The following is a 10,522-nucleotide window of genomic DNA, read 5'->3' as shown; positions in this document are numbered from 1 at the left end:
TTGTTCCTGTCCTGTTGAATAACAGAATAGTTTGCTTACAGTTCTGAACTAGTCTTAAGTGCATTAAGGGAGAGAACCATTGTTTTTTGAATGTACTCAACGTTTTTTCAGAAGATGTTGAAGTGTTTGACCATTTTTGAATATATTTTTTGAACCATTCATTCTCATTCACTTCCTTATTGGATCTGCAGTGTCTTCATGAGTTCCTGTCACAGCTTTATAATTTTTGTGTGGACAGTTCTCAAATCAGCTGAGCTTGCACTGTTCTGCAGCTCCAAACTTGAGAGGAGCAAGTGACTGAATGAATATTTTACAGTGCTTCGGTTTGCCTGATCTGAACCCAGTCTGTCTCTCAAAAGCCCCAAACTCAGAGAATTCTCCTGGAAATCGCTACAATAACCGTGGCCTTGAAATTCAATATAATACAGGCTGGATGATATTGGTGTCATTTTTTGGGGTGTCTAGATTATTAGGGACCCCTCGTAAACAGCTAACTGCCCTTTTAATGTTCTCCTTTCTCAAAAGAGACTGAAATGTGCAAAGACGAGACCAACCAGATTCCAGGATAGTATTTTTTTTAATGCACTTTATCTAGTGGGTTGCTGCAGATGATAATCACTGCTGATTATTGCTCCACAGGCGCTCCTGTCTTATCAAATAATGTTATACTATTCCTTACCTTTTAAGTACTTGGATTCTACTTCTATGTTTAATACTTATGTGTGTTATACTATAATGTTTTGAGAGTGTGTGTCTTTCCCTCCTTTATTCCATTTGACCCCAAAACACCCTAACCCTAACCCTAACCCCCTGTGAACCATGCGTCTTTTTCCCCCAATGTTTAACTGGCATATGTTGATTGGGACACACCTTAAATGCACTTGTGCCTTGTTTATTAAAATAGAGCCCACAGTCTGACTCAGTAAATGATTTAGCTGGACCTGGACAGGGTTTCTTGTGGTTGCCCAGGGTGCAAGGGCCCACTCGTAGCAGTGCGTCCCCAGCAGGGAGCAGCAGGACCTTCCTGGCTGCGCTCTCCACTGTCACGTGTCTCCCAAGAGAGGATTATGAGACCAAGACAAAGCAGCTTGGCCCTTCCCTGCCCTGTGTCTGCAGCTGCGCAGTGAAAGCCCAGGACTCTGCCCTCTCCTGTTCCGGTTCAGAGACAATATCAGCTGTCTGTGTTAAAGCGGGGGAGAGAACGCCCCCCCCAGCAATCCTCTAAAGCAGCTTAAAGGCTGAATCAGGGGACTGACGCCCTTTCCATTTCCAGAACTACTTCTCTCTCTCTCTCTCTCTCTCTCCATTATGGCTAGATGAACATCCGATTGACTGCCAAAGGAGCAGCCACAGTGACAGCATGTAAATTGTCCCTTGCATCCTCCTACAGGCCTCCTCAAGTGCCCCCCCCCCCCCCCCCCCTTAAACATCTCCAGCCTGGACGTAGAGCAGAAAACATCAGAGCATGTGAATAACAATCAGAGACAAGCAGGGTTATTTGATTATTAACTCTTCATGCAATCAGGAGTCGTGTATCCGATTAAATAATGAATGCTAAGTGTTCATGTAACAAATAAAATCATCCACCGGGGACCCTGGGTTCCCATGTGCATTATTGTTTTTGAACCCTCCCTCCTCCATCACCCTTTGTGGACATGCTGGGTTTTGGAGTGAAATGAAGTGAAGCAGAGTGGAGTGGAGCGGTGAGTGGTTTGGAGAGAGTGTGAGATGCGACTGTAGCCGGTCCCCTCATCAGAGTGTGTGTGTATGTGTATGTGTGTGTGTGTGTGTGTGTGTGTGTGTGTGTGCGTGTGTGTGTGTGTGGGGGTCTGTGTAGGAATAAAAGGGAAAACATAGGGCATTGCTTACATCAAAGGGTATGAGTAAAAAATACATTCGGAGAGGAAGAGACAAAGAGGAACTGTTCATGACAGGACACAAGTCCAGACCAATGGTAGCACAAAAGTCTGGCTGTCTTTTCTTCACTTGACCTCAGAACAGCTTATTGCCAGTTTCATAGACTGATAGATTAAGATGTAATGGGTGTTTTAAAATTACATTAGTATTACTACCATGTATCAACACCTCAGGAAACCACTTCATCTTAAAATTATATGTTGCATTCTATCTCTGGTGTTGTGTACCATCAAGGGTGCCATGCTATTTATTTCAGCTCGGCAGGTTCTGACCCAGGGGTTGACAGAGAGTCAATGATGATGAAAGAACATCACCTATTGATTATATAACTGGATACTATACTTATAAGGTAGATAGCATACAGCCAGTGATCACAACACACTGTCTGCTCTTGCTCTTTGTGGAAAGACATTTTCTGGAACATAGTTAATGAGGACAATAATAAAAACAATAACTATTTTTGGCTAACAGTGATTAAAGGGGTTCGGTAATAGAAACTGTTCTCTGCTTTTCATTTTAATGGACAATGGCCAATGGGGAAACTTCATTACACTGGGCCTGGTTGACCAATGGCGTAACTTCAGTCAGTCACATGGTACTGGTCTGATGTCTCTTAGGCCCCACTACCAATGTCCACCCTCAATGACTGGCAGACTTTGAGGTGGGTTCCCAGGAAACCCCCTTTTTTCAACTGGTCAAAAAAACCACTAATGCCCAAACATGCAATGTCTGCAATGGGAATGGATATAATCTGCATTCATTCTCAGTGCAAATGACCATAAAGGACACAGCTTATAATCGTCTAATGGCTCCGATCGTCAGTGATGGAAAGTGACTACTGAATGAACATGCTTATTTGACAAGATAGAGAGTTGAAAGAGCGCCTCAGTCGAACATGAGTCATCGTGGGGGAACAAAACTGAAAGGCAAATTCCTACTTGCAAAGGGGCAAGGAATCAATTGCATTTTTTTTATACCTGGTAATTTTGTTGTGACATAGGTATATAACTCTGTCAGGGCTCAGTGCTGTGCCAATGTGAAGCTGTGGAACGTAAGGGCTCACTCACAGACTTCCCCAGCCCTTAGTGCACACCTTCCATAAGCTGGCACTTTTTTGCCAAAGGGAATTACACTCAGTTCATCGTATTGAGACATGGCCAAAGAAGGTGGAAGGGCAATAAACAAACAAGCATGAAAGACAAGGGGCAACCAACATCAACTTTGAGCTAAACTGTAAAACTATTCCTTACAAACTTGGGAATTCAATGCTCCAATTCAAACTGTTTGTTCTTCTGCAAAAACTAAACAAGCAGGCCTGAGCTGTTCTGAGAGAGAGAGTCATGATGAGACTTACAACATGAGGGAAGTATCTTGTTTAAAGAAAAAAATACAGAGCCACAAAACAGAAAAGTCTTCATTATTTCTAAAAAAGATTAAATTAATCATTATCAAATTTAATTAAATTTAATGAAGCTGCGTGGCCTCAATTTATCAGAGCTAAAGAGAGAAAAAAGAAGGAGGAAGAAGAAAAGAAATGGGAATAGCTGGGTGACATGTATGAGGGGTATATGCAGACATGGATGTATAGTTTCCACTGCGTTTGTTTGTTTGTTAGCAGGATTACACAAAATCTACTGGGCAGATTACCAGGAAACTTGGTTGAGGTATGTGCTCTCTGAGTGGCCTTATAGTTATTATATGGGATAATATAACTTGATTTAGCTATTGTTGCATTAAATAAGCACACATAAATCAGTTGAATTTGTATCACACATTATATCAAGCAATCCCTGAATAAGATTTTTTTTTCAGTGTGTCAGTTAAACATGTGGGATTGAGGATGAACGGTGATTGTCCCTTTTTCAAGGCACAGCAGTATATGCCATTTATAATATATGTATGAATATGTATGTATGCAATTGTCAGTGACATTGAGTTCAAACATCACATGACCCCCCCCCCCCCCCCCCCCCCCCCCCCCAAGGTCTAATTCTGGTCATGCACACGCCAAACAACTGACTGTACACAACCATCTGTCTCTGTTTTGAATAATCACGAGAAATGTTGGAATTCAAACTCTCCTCACACACTCAAACATAAGAAAGAAGGGGAGGGGGGGGGGGGGGGTTTGACCTTTGTGGGACTCTGGTCCGTGGTGTCGTGAAGAATGACATGATGACGAGAGCTGGGCAATGATGAAATGGCCTCTGACCTCACACAAGCTTATCTCCGCTGCATCCACCTTCATCCTCACATACACACAAATCCAACCTAGAAGCCTTTTTAGAGGGGATTTCCTCAGTAGGGCGATCTGTTGTCTTCTCTATAACTGTGGGAGTAAAACAGGAGAGGAGACCAGACCTCTCCCCCCTCCAGGCCGCACATGGGCTCGCTGTTTGGTTGCAGAATGCACGCACAGCAAGACGCCCAACTGGAGAGCAAGGAGTGCAGCAAAAATCTGACAGATATCTCAGGATCGTTAAAGGTCACTAATGTGTCTCTCTGAAAGTGTGCTGTTGTGGCAGAGTTTATTGTCTCTTGAAAGCCCGGTGAAGGACATCAATTTACTCCCTCCCTTTACTGTGTCTTCCATTTTCCGCAGGTTGTTCAGTGTAAGCACATCGAGACTTTAGCGAAGGACAAAAAAGCACCTCCTTCCCACCACACGATGACAGACTGTGAAGTGGAGGGAGGCGGAGAAGTCTGACTTTTAAATAGATGGTACGAAGCTAATATAGATCTACAACATTCACAGAGAAAACCATGCGACTAACCTGTTGAGCTGACATTGTTCCCCAAACACAACCTCACAACTCTAACCTACCTCTGGAGTTTAGCGTGATGTGACAAGAATAGAGTTAAGCTATGACGCAGCAGATGCCAAGGATCCTTTTGGCTCATCTCAGTTTAGCATGGGACGTTCTCTGTATACTGCAGCCCAGTAGACAGGCTTACTCTGCCCTACTTAAAAGAAAAGACGTTCATGGTTTAGTTTACGTCCAGTCATTGCAACTCAAGACTGAGAGAATCTCGGTTCTGTTATTTGATCAGAAAAACTACCTCAGTGATGGACAGACTGAAGGCAATCAGTTAAACTTTATTTGTGCACTTTTCATAAAGATCAGTGCAGATCAAGGTGCTTCACAATTCACTGATGAGCCAAGAATTAGACAAAACTAATCAAATGTTTTGTTGAAAAGCTAAAATAATTAAATATTATGAAAACAAGGAAAAATATACAATATATGAATGAAAAAGTCAAATTAACAGGGGTAAAAAGATGTAGTAATAATATTACAGGCATCGAAAATGTAGTATAATTTACAACATACAATCGATTAAATAGATACAATAAATTTTGTCTATAACGCTGAAAAAAAGATATAGATTCAGCATGATTTGTCTGTGTAGGCTGCTGGTATTAGCCAGTTAGATTTGCAGGCAGAAATGGAAATAGGCAAATGGCTAAATGGTTCAAATCTGCACACCAGCTCCTCTTCACTCAAAGTTTCAGACATGCACTGAAGTCAAGACTTTCTCTTGAAATTCTCCATCGGGGCTGAAGGTGAAAACCCAGATATCAGAGTTAATTTCATACAGCAGGAACATTTCTCGGAAGATTAACTGTGGGCGAGTGGGGATGATGAAGAAATTTCTAACATACGAAACAAACAAAAAGGATACAAATATCAAAGATGTCAAAGTCAAGGCGCTTTTGGCATTAAGGGCTGACAATGTGCTGTAACGGTGTAAAAGGTCACGGATTTGATTTATGAGATCATCAACAGCTCTGGTTCTTCGGCTAAAGCTTTTGATTATGTAGAGTGTTTGCTTAACTCCTGATGTCTGCAGTTCATGTCTGAAAAGGGCTTATTTATCCCCTTATATCTTATTTGTTAAATACATACAATGAGTTAAATCCGAGCTTCATATGCATCTATAGGTTCATTCTGACTGTGTCTTTAAGAGGAAGGCCAAGGGGTGTTTTTTTTATCACAGGTTCAGTCAGTCAGCCTCCACACACACACACACACACACACACACACACACACACACACAATGCTTGTCTCTCCACTCTCTATTAAAAGGGAAGCTGAGCTTACCTTAAAAGCCCTCACATAAACTTTGTATTGATTGTGGGAAAATGAGCCGCAGCAGCCCGAGTAAGGACAGTGGTTAGGATGGGGTTGGTAGCATCACAGGTAGAATTAGGTGTAGTTTACGGTAAAGGTAAGTGGCCAGCAGATGCTCTATGTTAATGAAACATCCCCAAAAAGATGTGTATAAGGACGTGTGTGTGTGTGTGTGTGTGGGTGTAGGTCAAGGTTGAGTGTGGATCCTCCTCAGTCTGGACCTTCATTTAGTTGAGGCATGCATGACTCACCCCCACTGCTGCACGCTGCGCTGTGTAAGAGACCACTAGTGGATGAGGTCCATCAATTATTCAACAAAGACAGACTTCCTCTCTCTCTCTCTCTCTCTCTCTCTCTCTCTCTCTCTCTCTCTGTGATTCTGTTTCTAACTGACTGAATCTTCCTCTTACGTCCATGAACCACCCTCCCTCAATCGCTGGCCTCTCTGTTAAACCGTCCCAAAGCACTTAATACAAGCGCAACACACTTCTTAATTTAAATCTGGGGCCCAGACAAGTAATCTTTGGCTTTTAAGGGATTTTTTTCTACACTAGTAACAAGACATCAAGTCGGCTTTTTGTGATCATGTAAGATTATAAGGGCTGTACATAGGAACGCTGATCCTGGTCTGGGCGCTCCACCACCGGATTACAAGTTGGATGTTAATCTTGGAGGAGTCATATGAGAAGTGATTTTAGGAGATGCTGTTGTGACCACACAGCTACTCAGAGGTTTGTGGTTACACACTGGCTCAGGGTAAGAAGGTCCTGGACTCAGACCTCATTAATTCTGAACGGATGCTTTCAAAGAGGAGTTTGTATGTCCTCCGCTTAGTGTAACAAAAAAAAAGATTATTTTAGCTTCAAAATTATAAACAAAGTGCACAATGTGCCCGCTCATAAATAATAGTAGTAAAAAGTTAAAAGGAGTAGTAAAGAGAAGAAGTAAAAAGTAGTTTGAGTGCATACCCGACCACCATGAGCTAGAGGTCAGTGCATGTCTGAAAGCAGCTACACACACACATTAAGGCATTCTAGTCTTCAGGCGGGCCCTACGAACTATGAAGCTTTTGAGAGAAAGCTATTGGGGCTGTGTTTGGGGCAATTTTAATTTTAAATTAAAATGAATTCAATTTCTGACCCTGGCATTGTTTTATGTAGAAGATCATAGAATCTAAAGGGGGTTCTCCCAATTGTTTTGCTGTGGAAAAAGGTATTCAGCCGTTAGAGCAACATTAGAGCAAAAAGGAATATCTCTTTTACAAAGTGTCCAGTGATATGTGCTTCCTCCAGCTGTTGACGTGCGCCTTTTATGAAATGTTGCAAAACAAATATGTTTCTGTTTTGTAACTGCCCCAAATGGGCCTTATCTAGAAAGCATAGCTGAAAGCTAGAGTGAAGTGCAAAAAGTGCAGGAGCTTTTCGCCGGGATTACCAAGAGGAGCTGACAGAGGTTATTCAAGAGTTTCCTGGTGTGTTTGCTCGGGATGTTAATGCATTTTGAAAACATCTTTATGTATTTCCCCTTTTGGCGATTATCTCACACGAAATGTAGTGAGGTCAAGCAGGGTCCATTTTTTGCCTTAAACCGTTGATTCCATATGATGAAAGTGCCTAGAGAAAGACTACAACCTCCATTAAAAGATACATTAGCGGGCATTATACTGCTAATCCCCGGACCTTTAGGGATCTGCTAATCTGGATTATAGTTTGTAGATCATTTTATAGCATCAATTGTCGCCCCCTCCTCCTCCGCAAGTTATATTCCTCTCCTCTGGCTTCCTCTTCATCTTAACCTCTTGAACCTGGGTATGCTTCTATTCAAAGCTCCTGGTTTTGTCACAGCAAGTCTCTGACAAACACACATAGATTCTGTGCATATGAGTCACGACAGTGTTTGGTGTCATATGCTATAATCTACTTTAAGCTTTACAAAAAATAGTATTTTGCTGCAGGGTTGAAGGTTAGTAGCCTGCTCTGCTCAGTGAGCTCAGGGCTCTGCGCTTTAAATATGTGAAACAAAGACAGAGACAAGGAAGGACCCATTTAAACATGTCTAAACTGTAGAGAGACAGGTTTTAGCTGCATCCCTAAATACTGTTTGGTGATGATGGCATGTTAATATAAAAATGTCCCCCGTCTGTTTGTTTGTTTGTTTGTTTGTTTGTTTGTTTATTTGTAAGTAAAAACTTAACAGATTTCCACAAAACTTGATGGAAGGATTTATTAATGATAAATTAATTCAAGAGGACTGTTTGTCCCTGGTGGTGTAATGCGCTGTAGTTCCTGCTTTGTTTGAAATCAAACTTATTTGATGTGTGATCGGAGTCTTGCACATTTGAAGATTTCATTTTTGGGCAAAGAGTAAAGAACATGTTTGGCTGGGTAACCCTAGATCTTAACTTGACTATAAAATAAAGTCAAATTTAATTAAATAAGCCAGTTCCACCCTAGATTTGAATAAGGCCTAGCAGACTTTAATTCCACAGTCACAGTGTGACAACAATATATCAACATCTGCCTGTGTCAAGTCATTCTTTTCAGTGTAGCAGAAAACCAGTGCGAGCCTCTGCAGGGGAACAGAAACAGTTTTTTTTCATGATGGGTTCACTCACAACACATCATGTCTGCCTCACCCTGACACTGGAATATATCAGACCAGTGTATTAGCAATCTTATTACAGGAACACAGACAAACAGACACCACAGACAAGTTTACGATATGTTTATATGATCACGAGTTGAGAATGAAAATACATTTCAGTCCAAATGTGGTCTCTAAATTAAGAATTAAAACAACTGGTGGCAGTTTTCTATTTTTGTAAAAAAATATCTCTTCACATATATACACCCCATTCATAAAGGCAAAACAAATATAAATTGGGATAGAAATTCCAACCACATCATTTCCTAACCTCACTAGAAATCAATTAAGACACTAGTTTTCAAAAGACCCCTGGGAAACATTTAGTCATTCGCTTTTTTTCCCGACTCTATCCAGCTGCCTGTCAAAATGAATTTGTATTGGTCTATTGTCAACTGCGAAGACGTGAGGCAAAATACAACACACTCACTGCTGAGTTCCTACACCATCAGTAAGCGAATACCTTGTGGAGAATAACTGAAGAGTGCTTCGTCGAGAGGTGAGCGGTTGCTGTGGAAACATATTCAAAGAACAAGGGAAATCTTAACAAATCATCTGACTCAGCCCGGATACTTGCTATATTAGTCGGACATCACTGTCATCGTTGGCTGCAGTTCAAATATGGAGTTCACTTCACGGTACAATGGACATATAGAGATTACATTCATCTTATAAAATGTGGTCTTTCAATTATAAACTATCATAAGTAACTGTACACAAGAGTATGGAGCTATGCGTAATGTTTTAGTGAGTGAAACAGAAATGAAGCTGAAATGAAATGGAATAAGATAAATAAATATTTATAACTGAGCCCCTTCCTTCAGATCCTTTGACCTCCAGTCAATGCAGTACATTGAAGCGTTACCCAGCAGTCTCTGCATCATTAGGACTCATTCGCTTCAATAATGCAAAAAGAGCAAAGCAGCGCAAACACCACACACCGTATCTCCCTGCCACCTCTCAACACAGCAGGAGCTGGGTAAACAACACATTATCCAGTCGATGGTGTGTGCAACTCACTGGCACCCTCTCTGCTTTAATCCCCATCAACTGTGCAGGGAACAAATGAATATGTGAGTTGTCAATTGTGCACACATGTGAAACTTATCCAATTTCTGCCCCATTAATAAAATCAAGTGGGTTAATATGAGGGGAGTGGTAACTGCTATTAAACCCCCTTGATCCTGCTGCAGAGCTGCATCTCAAAATCACAACAGCCTGGTTAAGATCGGGTCCGGCATCGACCACGGAAGTGGGGCTGGAAGGCACGCGGGGATCGTGCGGACAAACGGCAGATGAAGTGGCAGATAGTGGCTTTGTGATCTGACATCACCGGCTGATGGGCAACACGGCCCTGCCAGCTTTATAGATCAGCCAATGGCAGGGTGCGTTTACTGTGACACAGGACCAATGGGAGCGGAGCGGCTGTGTTTTCCCTGCCCTGCCTCTCCGCCTGTCGATGAATGGCTCTGTATTTGTGCGCGCATGTGACCACAGATGGTGCTCGCTGGTATTTAAACACCATCATCGATTGGGTGCTGAAGTGGACAGCTCCCCCACAAACACACGCACACGCACACACACACGCGCGCGCACACACACGAACCCAAACCAAATTACAATGGCTCGCGTGGCTCCTCGTGGAGGATGATCTCCCTCCCTGGTTTTTAAACTCTGACTGAAGATCTCCATTTTTCTCCAGGCGCACAAAAACCTCGCGGACCGCTGGACGAGAGGAAGGCGCCGCTTCGCTCCACACACACAGCAGTTGGGCGGATGTTTTCACACCTGTGGCTGAATCTGGATCATTATTCTAATTCTGAAACCCG

This window comes from Pleuronectes platessa, chromosome 1 (assembly GCF_947347685.1).
Source record: "Pleuronectes platessa chromosome 1, fPlePla1.1, whole genome shotgun sequence".
Lineage (NCBI taxonomy): Eukaryota > Metazoa > Chordata > Actinopteri > Pleuronectiformes > Pleuronectidae > Pleuronectes > Pleuronectes platessa.
This window is presented reverse-complemented; position numbering follows the sequence as displayed.